At 42.3% G+C, this 12,367-nt stretch overlaps 1 protein-coding gene across 4 annotated transcripts in view; it reads left to right on the plus strand.

Annotated features, from left to right (window-relative positions):
• Nucleotides 1-12,367, plus strand: part of PAQR8 (progestin and adipoQ receptor family member 8) — a 60,752-nt gene that overhangs the window by 12,810 nt on the left and 35,575 nt on the right. The window lies entirely within an intron of this gene.

Raw genomic sequence — 12,367 nt, forward strand, 5'->3', positions numbered from 1 at the left:
ACATGTTCTTCCCTTTTGATTTTCCATCTCCAGCTCTTTGCACATGTCGTTATAATACTTTACTTTGTCTTCTCGAGACACCCTTTGAAATCTTCTGTTCAGTTCTTTTACTTCATCAATTCTTTCTTTTGCTTTAGCTGCTCGATGTTCAAGACCAAGTTTCAGAGTCTCCTCTGACATCCATCTGGGTCTTTTCTTTCTTTCCTGTCTTTTCAATGACCTCTTGCTTTCTTCATGTGTGATGTCTTGATGTCATTCCACAACTCATCTGGCCTTCGGTCACTAGTGTTCGATGTGTCAGATCTATTCTTGAGATGGTCTTAAATTCAGGTGGGATATACTCAAGGTCATATTTTGGCTCTCGCGGACTTGCTCTGATTTTCTTCAGTTTCAGCTTGAACTTGCATATGAGCAATTGATGGTCCGTTCCATGGTCGGCCCCTGGGCTTGTTCTGACTGATGATATCGAGCTTTTCCATCATCTGTTTCCACAGATGTAGTCAATTTGATTTATGTGTGCTCCCTCTGGCGAGGTCCATGTGTATAGTCGCCATTTATGTTGGTGAAAGAAGGTATTTGCAATGAAGAAGTCATTGGTCTTGCAAAATTCTATATATAGAGAGGGGGATTTATAGCAAGGAAATGGCTCATGCAGTTGTAGAGGTTGGAATGTCCCAAGTCCATGGGTCAGGATGGAGGCTTCTCCTGATTCACATAGCCGCAGGGGCTGGCGAACTCAAGATTGGCAGGTCAGAGGACAGGGCTCTTGCTCATAGTCTGTGAAGACTGAGAATCCAAAGATCAATGAATCCCAAGATCAGCAGGCAAGACTGCAGGTCAGGCAAACAGGAGCCAGCTGTAAGATCCAGAGTGAGCAAACACCCACTAACCTTGCCAGAAATGTCCATCTACATTCAGTGTAGGCCACATGCCCAAGGAAACTCCCCTTCAACTGATTGGCTACTCACAGCAGATCCCATAATGGAGGTGATAACATTATATCAGATTTCATCATAGAAGTAATCACAACATCATAGGACTGCCAAACTACATCATAACTGCCAAACCACTGAAAATCGTGGCCCAGCCAAGCTGACATACAATCTTAACCATCACAGTTACCTACTCAGAAGTTTAGAGTGGAAGAATTAGACTTCATGTTATCTCACATGGTGTTCAGAAATGATGCTTTCCCAAAGATAAGGAAGTCACCCTCTGCTCTAAGTCAACTGAATTGGAGGATCAGGTTGAGGTAAGCCTTGGACTTAAAGAAGATTTTCTTGGTATGTATGGGGGAGTGCAGTACTATGCCTCAGTTTCTTCATTGTAAAGTGGGGAATAATAAGGTATTGAATTAATACATGTAAATGCCTGGGACAGTGCTTGACACAATGCAATTGCTCAATAAATGTTATGTGTTATGAAATATTGTTATTATTAGAGACCTCTAAAATTTTTCTGGAAAGAAGCAGTCGGGAATAGTGGTCTTTGTATTGACCCTGAGTTCTAAAGCAAATTACAGAAGGCAGAGACTATTGCACATTTAGCAAAACCCAAGAAGAGTTCTTTCTGTTGTTGTCAAGCTGTCTAGGTAGCTTATGAACTATTCCTATTTTTCTGTTCAAGGAGGATTCAGAACCTTATCAAAGCAATATTTGTTGAATGACTGAATTAATTATAATGATGGTGAATGTTAATATATAATAGAAATAATGAGAGAATTCAGGTTTCAGGAAGAGTACATCTAGAGAAGAACTAAGGCTAGCTCATAGCCTTTTCTAGGCTGACCTGGTTCCTGGCTTTAACCAAGCCCCAGTTCCTAGCACTGTAAGAATTTGAGGGAGACTAGAGCTAAGGGGAAACCCTGGTGATATAGTGGTTAAGTGCCACGGCTGCTAACCAAAAAGTCAGCAGTTCAAATCCACCAGGCGCTTCTTGGAAACTCTATGGGGCAGTTCTACTCTGTTCTTTAGGGTTGCTATGATTGGAATCGACTCAATAGCAGCAATGGGAATAGAGCTAAGGTTAAGGAGCCTTGGTGGTCCAGTGGTTAAGTGCTTGGTTGCTAACCAAAAGGTCAGTGGTTCAAATCCACCAGCCACTCTGTGGGAGAAAGACGTAGCAGTCTGCTTCCATAAAGATTGCAGCCTTGGAAACCCTATGAAGCAGTTCTGCTCTATCCTGCAGGGTTGCTACGAGTCGGAATTGACTCAATGGCAGCGGGTTTGATTTTTGGTTCTTGGAGCCAAGGTTATTGGTTAAGAGATTTTTGTTGGTTTTGTGATACAGCTAGGAGTAGGAACAGTGACATTTATCATACCAGGGTCATGTATCCAAGATTAAGAAGAATATGGAGTCACAGAGTAGGTAATTAGGTGCTTTTTGTCAACGGCTGGGAACTAGGTATTCTTCCTATCATTAGCACCTGCACTTTTGAGTTCAAGAAACTATCCAAAAAACTTAAGGTAAAAGTCTATAAACAGGAAATTGGAAGAGGGCTAGATTTACCCAAACCAGTTGAGGCTGGAATTAAAACACACACACACACACACACACACACTGCTGAATATTGCCTGTAGATCAATACTTTTGTGAGAAAAGAAACTCTCTCTTGATGAAAACTATCTTCTCATTTTCTCCTTAAATTCACTCATTCTAAAGAGAATTGGTAAAGTTGTATAAAATACTGAAGAAAAGGTTGCATAATGTAAAATCAATGGTGGAGTCTAATGACTCTTGAATTAGGAAATTTATATTCATCATGATATATTTAAGTCCATCCAAAAAATTCATTCCAGGAGTCCCATTTTAGCTTTCCTATTCCTGCATTTAAGCAAGATAAAGGCATTAATATTATTCCCTTGAGTTGCAGGGACCCAGAGCATTTGAGAAAGTGGAATCAGTCCATTTCATGCTTGGGCTATTGTTGGAATTGGGTGCAGTACTAGAATGTGACCCAGACAGACTGAGGTAGAGTCCCAAGAATGTCATTGAAACGGAGTAGCATTTCGCAGGGCTTTGAATCAGTTCTTACTGCTTCAGTCATGGCTAAGGAAGCAAAACTGGAACAGACCCAAATTTTTAAAATTTGGGTGAACCGGAATGGGAAGAATTATAGGTTGAAGCCCTGCTAGAACCTAATCTCCCTTTTAGAAAACAAGGGTAGCCTACTCGTTGCATAGTAATCAAATCTCTTGCTTGTTGGATTTTGAGAAGTGTTGAAAACATTGGTTCCCTGCTCAGAAATGGCACAGCTTTGAATGTGTGTTGTTCTCCACAATCCTGCCGATAATCCAATCTCATGCCTCAGACTCCTGAAAGGGCTTACTCACTGTACATCTTCCAAGTCTCCCATTCCAGGGCTTCAACCCATAATTTTTCCAATTCCAGTTATTGTTCTGGATCACCCAAATTGTAAAAATTCAGGTCAGTTCCGGTTTCTCTTTGTTAGCCATGAGTGAACCACTTCAAACCAGTTTGAAGCCCTGGCATTTCAGGAAGGTGGAAACTGATTGATCAAATCTGGGTTTAGTGAAGAGGCTCAGGTTAGTTCATGAAGGGGCATAGGCATTTTTGGGATTGTCTGACATTTTTTTTTTTTTTCCTCTTTAAAACACACTGAAGGATGACTTTGTTTTTGATGAGTTATATCCCAGAAAGTAATGTTACCTTCTGAACTCCTGCTGTCAGCTCACAGGACCCCTGACAATTGTCTATCTCAGTTGGGACATGAGTATTTTAGATCTTTGCAGCTGAAGAGTCATGACAAAGGAGCACTTGAGGAAGAGGGAGAAAAAGGAAGTAGATGTTCTTGGGGTGTAAACTGAATCATCATTGTTGGGCTGTGATTCTACCATAGCAGCAAGAGGTGTGGCTCACAATGAGCAATCTGTCAGTTCATCTATAAGGACCTTTTTTTTTTTTTTTAACCACTTAGTAAGTGCCTAACACTGTGCTAGACACTTGGAGGGATACCAGAGAAGCATAAACCATGGTTTTTGTGTTTAAGGAAAATATTTGGAAACCCTGATGGGGGAGCAGTTAAGAGCTACGGCTGCTCAGCAAAAGGTTGGCAGTTCGAATCCACCAAGTGCTCTTTAGGAACCATGCGGGGCAGTTCTACTCTTGTTCTATAGGCTTGCTATGAGTCGGAATCGACTCAACGGCAACAGGTTTTATAATATATTTGAAAAAAAAAAGATATTTGAAGCATCAATTTTTTTTCACACAAAAGAGAAAGAAAACTTCAGACCATTTATAATTATGTGCTGAGCCGTGAAACACTGGTATTAGGTGCGGTGCCATTCAGTTTAGAAAAGCGAGATGTCAATATGAACTCTTGTGGTCGGAGTGTAATTCAGGAAAAACAACCTGAGATCTTAAGGGAGGAATAACTGTTAGGTAGGTAGACATTTCTGATGGGAGAAATAGCTTAAGCAACAGCACAGCAGCAAATATCAGAAAGGCGTGTGTGTGTGTGTAAGGCCCAGAGGAAATCCACTCAGTCCTGCTTCATTTTTCTTCATATCATGTGGTGCCACTGCACATACATTTGTTTACAGTCTTTTCTGCACGGGAGCTCTGTGGTAAGCTGCATAAGGAATACATGGGGCAGGATTTCAGATCTAGATTGCCTGTTTGTTGCCTTAGAGAAAGAAAAAGGAAATTCATTCACTAAAAAATATTTTTCAAGAGCATAACTATGTGCTTGACTCAGTTCTAAGTGTTGGAGGTACAGAGGTGAATAAGAGTCCTGCCTTCATGTAACATACATTCTCTTGGGGGAAGACAGATGATAAATGAGTAAATCCCGAAATAAATATATAGGTAGTGGTAAATGCTATGAAGAAAAATAAATTAAGAGAAGGAGAAAGAAAGTGCCTGTCTTAGCTAAGGTGAAGGATAAGAAAATTTTTAGATTAGCCCTTTACTTCACTGGATTAACCTGGATTACCAGTTGCCAGGGAAAATAACCAAATCCCACTTCGCATACTAACTGAGTGGAAGAATCAAATTCCACTTTTCACTTCTCTGCCACTGCTGTTTTGATACCAACTGTACATGCAGCACCTCTTCCACTGGCCCTAACCGCCTGGAGCTAGGACAGACCTCACAAGTTAAAGGACACAGTCTTCCAGACTGCAAGCTCTGCCAAGACCTCAGATTACACAAGCCTGGAGCCCACACGCCACCCTCACTTCTGACCTGCTGGCTACAAATTCAGGGTTTTCCCATTACTCCTTCAGGATACCAACCATAAGCTCAGGGGCCCCCAGAACCTCCCTCTTCTGACCTACTGGCTCCCAGTACTCCTTTGGGTTCAGTAATTCTCTAGTATCACTCACAGAACTCATGAAAGCACTGTACTTAACAATTACAAGGATACAAATGAAGAGACATATAGAGCAAGGTCTAGGGGGATTCCCGATGCAGAGCTTCCATCTTAAAAAGGGACATGTTACCCTCCCATGGGCATAGATGTCTATCACCAAGCAGGAGGCACTTGGAGCTTCTGTGCCCAGAACATTTATTGGGGTGTCATTATGTAGTCGTGATTGGTTGATTAGCCCATCTCTGCTGAGGTCAACTGATGTCACCAGGTGCTCTTTCTGGACTGGCTATCCCCTACCTGAGGCAGCTAGTCACCATACCTCAGGTGTAGCCTGGAGGCCTCATCAAAAGACATTTATGATCACTGGAGAAATTCCAAATTTTTTCACAGGAACCAAGGACAAAGACCAAATTCTTTCGTAAAATTAACGTAAACCCCACACCACAAGAGTTTTTGCTCATGGAGTTTTACCTTTATTTTTTAGTTATCTTAGCCATAGATCCTCTCAGCGATGTACCTAGTGCTCATTTAGCAAGCATTTCACAATAGTAATAAAAATGGCCCTGCTACACTTGAATTGGGCCACATTTTTCCTCCTTGCTTTTTACATATGTGTGTATGTGTGTGTATTTATGTGCATATATACATAATTTGGTTGGTGTTGAGAATATACACAGCAGAAGATACTCCAGTTCAATTTCTACATGTACGCTTCAGTGACATTCATTGCATTCTTTGGGTTGTGCAGCCATTCTCTTCTTCCTTTTCCGAATTGTTCCTCCCCCATTAACATAAACTCAACTGTCCTCTAAGTTTTATGTCTAATCTTTTGAGCCTTGCTTTTTGTTTTGCAATTTTTTTTTTAATTGAAAAGGTTATTGTCAAGACATGTACTGCAGAAGAAATGTGAATCACATGGGAGAGACGTGTAGGTGCTAATGAAGTGATAGGTACCTGTTCATTGACTCTGTGGAGAAGATTGAGTGCAGATGCATCAAAATGTTACCACGTAAAGGAGAAAGTAAATAATAAACTGTTTTAATTACGTGCTAAGCTGTAATATATCTCATAACCCAGAGAACCACTGGGTCTAAATATCAGCCAAATTGCAAAGACAGTAATAATAATACACCCCTGTGTCCTTAAAGGCATACGGAGACATAGAATAGCTGTGTATATTGAGCAATTGCAATGCGACAGACATTGTGCAAGACATTTCACTTGCATTATCTCTGATCCTTGGCAACAGCAAATTCCTGCAGATACCCTGCAAATACCAAGGAGGGAGATACTACCCCAGTGTACAAATGAGAAAACAGATGAAGTAGCTGGCCCAAGGCCGTTACAGTTAGTATCAGAGCTGAGATGACAGTAGATTCCTTGTTTCTGAGACGACATGGGGTAAAAAATTCAGCGATTCTGGTTTATTTATAGGCTACCTTGGAGTGTACATCAAGTCTGGAATTGGTCCAGGGTGGGGCTTTCTGTCAGTCCAGCTCGGCACCCTATCTAAAGAATTCTAGAAGTTGGGAGATTCTAGGGCTAACTCTGAGTATGTAACTGTTTCCCTGAACCCATTGGAGGCATAGATTGTAATGAGTGGTTCATTAGCATTTATTTCAATATTTCATATGCCTACAAAAGCGATCAGAAGCTGAATAATGAATAAGGAAGACTGAAGAAGAATTGATGCATTTAAATTATGGTGCTGGTGAAGAATATTGAATATACCATGGACTGCCAGAAGAACAGAAGAATCTGTCTTAGAAGTACAGCTAGGATGCTCCTTGGAAGCGAGGATGGTGAGACTTGTTCTCATATACTTTGGACATGTTATCCAGAGGGACCAGTCCCTGGAAAAAGACATCATGATTGGTAGATGGTCAGCAAAAGAGAGGAAAACACTCAGTGAGATGGATTGACACAGTGGCTGAAACAATGGCCTCAAACATGGCAACAGTCCTGAGGATGGCACAGGACTGGGCAGTGTTTCATTCTGCTGTGCGTAGGGTCCCTGTGAATCTGAACTGACTCGATGGCACCTAACAACAACAACAAGAGGCGTATGTTTGTGTGTGAAACAGCTGCATAGGCCATTAAAACTTGGAAGTGCTTTGCTTTTGCCTAAAGTGATATCAGCTCAGTTTGGAGCCACCTTCTAGCTGATCTAAAGCTCATTGAAATTCTCTGATTTGTGATGGTGTGTATCTGACTAAAATATATGGGGAAATTCAACTGAAGGTTCATCTGTATATATCCAGCCAACCAAAACCCAAACCCAGTGCCGTCGAGTCGATTCCGACTCATAGTGACCCTACAGGACAGAGTAGAACTGCCCCGTAGAGTTTCCAAGGAACACCTGGCGGATTTGAACTGCTGACCCTTTGTTTAGCAGCTGTAGCACTTAACCACTACGCCACCAGGGTTTCCTTCTGTATATATACCTCACCCCAAATTATTCTGAAGCAAACCCAGACATCATATCATTATGTGTAAATATTTCAGAATGTATTTTCAAAAGCTAAAGACTCTTATTATATTCCTTAAACTTTCACACAACCCTATTGGTGTTGTTGTACGGTGCAGGTCACCAGGTCTTTCTTCTGCGGAACCTCTGAGTGGTTCCATTTGCCAACCTTTCAGTTAGCAGCTGAGCACTTAACCATCGTGCCACCAGGGCTCCTTAACAATCCTATTGGACATGATTTTATCCCTGTTTTAGAGATGAATACAATGAGACACAAGGAGGTTAAATTACTTGCCCATAGTCAGCCAACTTGTAGATGGCAGAGTCAGGTTTCACACCCAAGGTGCCTAACTCCAGAGCCCGTCCTGTTAACCACCATACTGTATGGTTTCCCCTGGACCCCTTTGCTGTAGCTGATCCTGCACTACAGAATTGGATCCTGAGAGAAGAACAGAAAACTTCCAGGACGTGAGTGTGGATTTCTGTGAATTCAACCACCCTGTCCGTTGCTGCAGATTGGCTCTATTTCGGTACACAAGGATGGAGTGGTTGTGAAAGGCCTGGAATTATCATCTCCAGGAATAAAGGGACCAATCTGAAATATTAATAGATTCTAGTTGGGCTGCAAAACTGATAAAGCAGTCACATTATTGTGATAGTGTTTGAAATGTTGCGGAAATCAGCAATGAAAAGGACAGGAAATTTGGCTGTCATTAATATATGACTATCAAGGGAATGAAAAGGTTCTTTAAAGTGAATTTTCATTTGGTTTTTTCTTTTGGCAGAATGCATCTGAATCTTCCCATGGAGTCTTTTGAGTTTGTTTCTAGCACAGCTAATTGTGTTTATTTGTCTCGAGAATCACATGCTTGCCTCCTCTCCCTTGCCTTTTCTTAAGGTCTCTTGCCTGCTGTGTACTGCTTTTACTGCCAGAACATTCTCCTCACCTGGGAGCCAGTTGGCTGACAACACAGAGTACGTGTTGGGAGGCCAGTGCTGCTGCTCCAGAGACCTGACCCAGCATCTGGGATCCAGGGGCACTCACGGGAGAGAGAGAGAGAGAGAGAGAGAGAGAGAGAGATTATATAAGGTGGCTAAGAGAGGAGCCATGTCTTTTGCCTTATATGCACCCTATTTAGTCTATCATAGTGTTAAGAAGAGTGCAGAAAGCAAGTAAATACAGTTGATTCATTGATCAAGAGAGCTTTGCTAGTTCAAGAAATTGATCCTCCATTTTTCCTATCCAAAAAAAAAAAAAAAAAGCATCCCATTGGCTTTTCTGCTTAGTAATTTCCCTTTCTGTTGGGGTTACCACATTAGCTTGATTCTCAAACCTTAGTTTCTTTTCCCTTCCCCTTTACTGGCCCAGTGCCATCACAGAAGGCATATAACTGCTGGAGACTACCCAGCTCCTTCTTAACCCTCATACCTGTAGAGCACTAAAAAGCGGTACTTGTCAGGGTGCAGTTGAAGAAGAGACTAGAAATTATACCTTTGCCCCTCTTTGGGATGTGCCAGCGAGGACTTCAGTGTCCCTTTTAGGGAGCATGTATTTTCTTTGAACGTTTGTTGCAAATATTTTGAAATAGTTTTTCATTATTGATACAACTCCTGCTTTTTAAAAAGTCCAGTGGGAAAAGCACTGGACTGCAAGTCACTTAACTGTAGGAGCGTGATCTCGGGGATGGCAAATACCTGGCTCTGTGCCACGGTTCCCTCATGAGGTGTCTCTCACGAGCTTGTGTCAGACATTCTAAATCCATCGCAGCACCTTTCCTTCTTTCCCTGGGAACTCCACAGAGACCTGGAATGCCTCTCAATGCATTGAATTGCTCCAGGAAGTTATTAGTAAGCAGTAGAGATCAGCATGGAGATTGAAATCTATTTGCCTTTACCAAAATAAGTGGTCTCTGAAGCCCTTCCTACACTAAAGTTCCATGATCCTTCTTGCCAGCAGCCGCATTAGATCAATAACAGCTGAGGGTAAGTGTTACCATCCAAGGATACTAAATCCTTCCTGGAAAGCAGGTAACAAGGGGGAAATGCTTTAAAAGCCGATGATTAGGGGAGGATTTAGAGATCATGACTCAGTTCGGAGACGGTTAGTATGGACTTTACATTAACTTTACTCAGAGAATTTGGTCTTTGTCCTTGATTCCTAAGAGATAAATTCTAAAACCTTGGAATTTCTCCACCGATCATAAAAGTCTTCAGTGAGGGCTCTAGACCATACCTAGCCTAACACGTTATGCTAATAAGTTGATGGCTCTTGGGTGAGGCTGGCCAGTCCAGAAAGACCCACCAAGTCATATCAACCTTGCCATCACCTGTGGCCACCTCATGCTATCAGCTGACCTCAGGGGAGTGGGGCTGGAGTTTGTGTTACATAATGGACCCCTCACAGTAAAAGTTCTGGATGTGGGAGCCCCATGGGCTTCCTGACTGGTGAAAGACATTGTTGCACGTCGGAGGGTAGTGTGTCCCTTTTTGTTGGGATGTGGAAGCTTTATATTGGGAACTCTTCTAGACCTCTTCTTTGTGCTGATCCTGATTGTATCCTTTATAAAGCTGTGTAATTGTAAGTATAACACTTTTCTTGAGTTCTAGGAGCCATTCTAGCAAATTGTTGAACCTGAGGGCATACTGGGAGCCAGCAGGTCAGGAGTGAGGGGTGTGGGAACCCCTGAGCTTATGGCTGGCATCCTAAAGGGGTAGTGGGAAAACCCCAGATTTATAGCCAGCAGGTCAGAAGTGAGGGTGTTGTGGGGAGTCCCAAGCTTACAGCTGGTGTCTGAGGTTTTGGGCCCACTGGCAGTCAGGAGGACTGTGTCCTATGACTTGCAAGGTCTGACCTCGCTCTGAGTGGTTGGGGTCAGAGGCAGAAGTACAGCTTGTGCAATTGGTGTCAGAACAGAAGCGGAACAGAATTGAGAAGTGGAATTTCGTTTTTCCTGTCAGTTGGTAAGATGAAAGAAAGCTCATCTTTTCATAGAGGAAGGGATGCTTAATGCTCAAGGGGAATACAAAGGAAATCATATGGAGCCTGTCCTTCAGGGGCTCGTGCTCTGATATAGCAGCTGCATTAAGCTGAACGCCGTTTCAGTATAGTGTAACAAGGAGTCCTCGTGATGCAGTGGTTAAAGTGCTCAGCTGCTAACCGAAAGGTCAGTGGTTTGAACCCACCAACTGCTCCTCGGGAGAAAGATGTGGCAGTCTGCTTTTGTAAAGATTTACAGCCTTGGAAACCGTATGGGGCAGTTCTACGCTGTCCTACAGGACCGCTATGAGTCGAAATCAACTCAACAACAGTGGTTTTCGTTTGGTTGGTTAATGACCTGCGAAAGCAAGAAACTTGGTGCCTGGTTATAACTAACACAGTCTCTCAGCTGATTAACAATTCTCTTTCCTTTCAAAGAAATTTGGAGGGTATTACGATAATGCTATGAAGCAATAGGACTTCCTTGATAAAAAAAAAAAAATCCTTGATAGAGATATTTATATCTTTATCACTATATTATAGATAGAGCCTCAGGGTGGAGCAAACGATTAATGCATTCAGCTGCTAACCAAAAGGTTGGAGGTTTGAGTCCACCCAGAGGTTCCTCAGAAGAAAGTCTTGGTGATCTCTCAAAAATCAGCCATTGAAAACCCTATGAGCACAATTCTACTGTGACACACATGGGGTCACCATGAGCCAGAGTCGGCTGTGTGACTGTTTTTTATATAGTGTATTGGGTGGTTAGGAATGGCTTAGGTCAGCCGTAGTCACAACCATTCCTATCTTATGAGCTGCTTGGGTTGCTTCAGGCCTGGCTGTCTCCAGAAGACTGTCAGAGGATGCCAGGCTGCAGTCTGGGTTGTTCAGATCAGGGAGTGTTTGTGTGTGTGTGTGTGTGTGTGTGTGTGTGTGTGCGCGCATACATGCATGGTTTTCTTTGGTGGTGGTTTTCATCAACAGTAATTTCTTTTGCAAGAAAAAGTGAAACCAAGGCTCATTTTGCAATGTTCTGATTTAACACCAAGGTCAGGCAGAGCTGCTTTTCCATTTCAGAAGTCTCAGCTTGATATGGGGTGTGAAGTGGGGAAAACAGTGGGAAGAGAGAGGGAAAAAACACCATAGAGGCTAGACAAAGCATTAGATTGGCCAAGTATTTCAAATGTATTTTTTTCTAAACTTTGTTTATTTGTTGTTATTGAGAATATACAGCAAGAGATACACCAGTTCAACAGTTTCTACACATATAATTCAGTGACATTGTTGACATTCTTTGAGTTGTGCAACGACTCTTACCCTCCTTTTTTGAATTGTTCCTCCCCCATTAACATAAACTCACTGGCCCCTAAGGTTCCTGTCTAATCTTTCCATTTGCTATTGTCAAGTTTGTTTCCATATAGAACTGGTTGCTGTCGACTTGATTCTGACTCATAGTAACCCTATAGGACAGAGTAGAACTGCTCCATAGGCTTTCCAAGGAGCAGCTGGTGGATCCAAACTTCGAGCTCTGAACCATTGCGCCATCAGGGCGCCTGATCCCATATAGGTAATTCTTAAAAGACCATAATGCTCA

The sequence above is a fragment of the Elephas maximus genome, chromosome 1 (genome assembly GCF_024166365.1).
Source record: "Elephas maximus indicus isolate mEleMax1 chromosome 1, mEleMax1 primary haplotype, whole genome shotgun sequence".
Lineage (NCBI taxonomy): Eukaryota > Metazoa > Chordata > Mammalia > Proboscidea > Elephantidae > Elephas > Elephas maximus.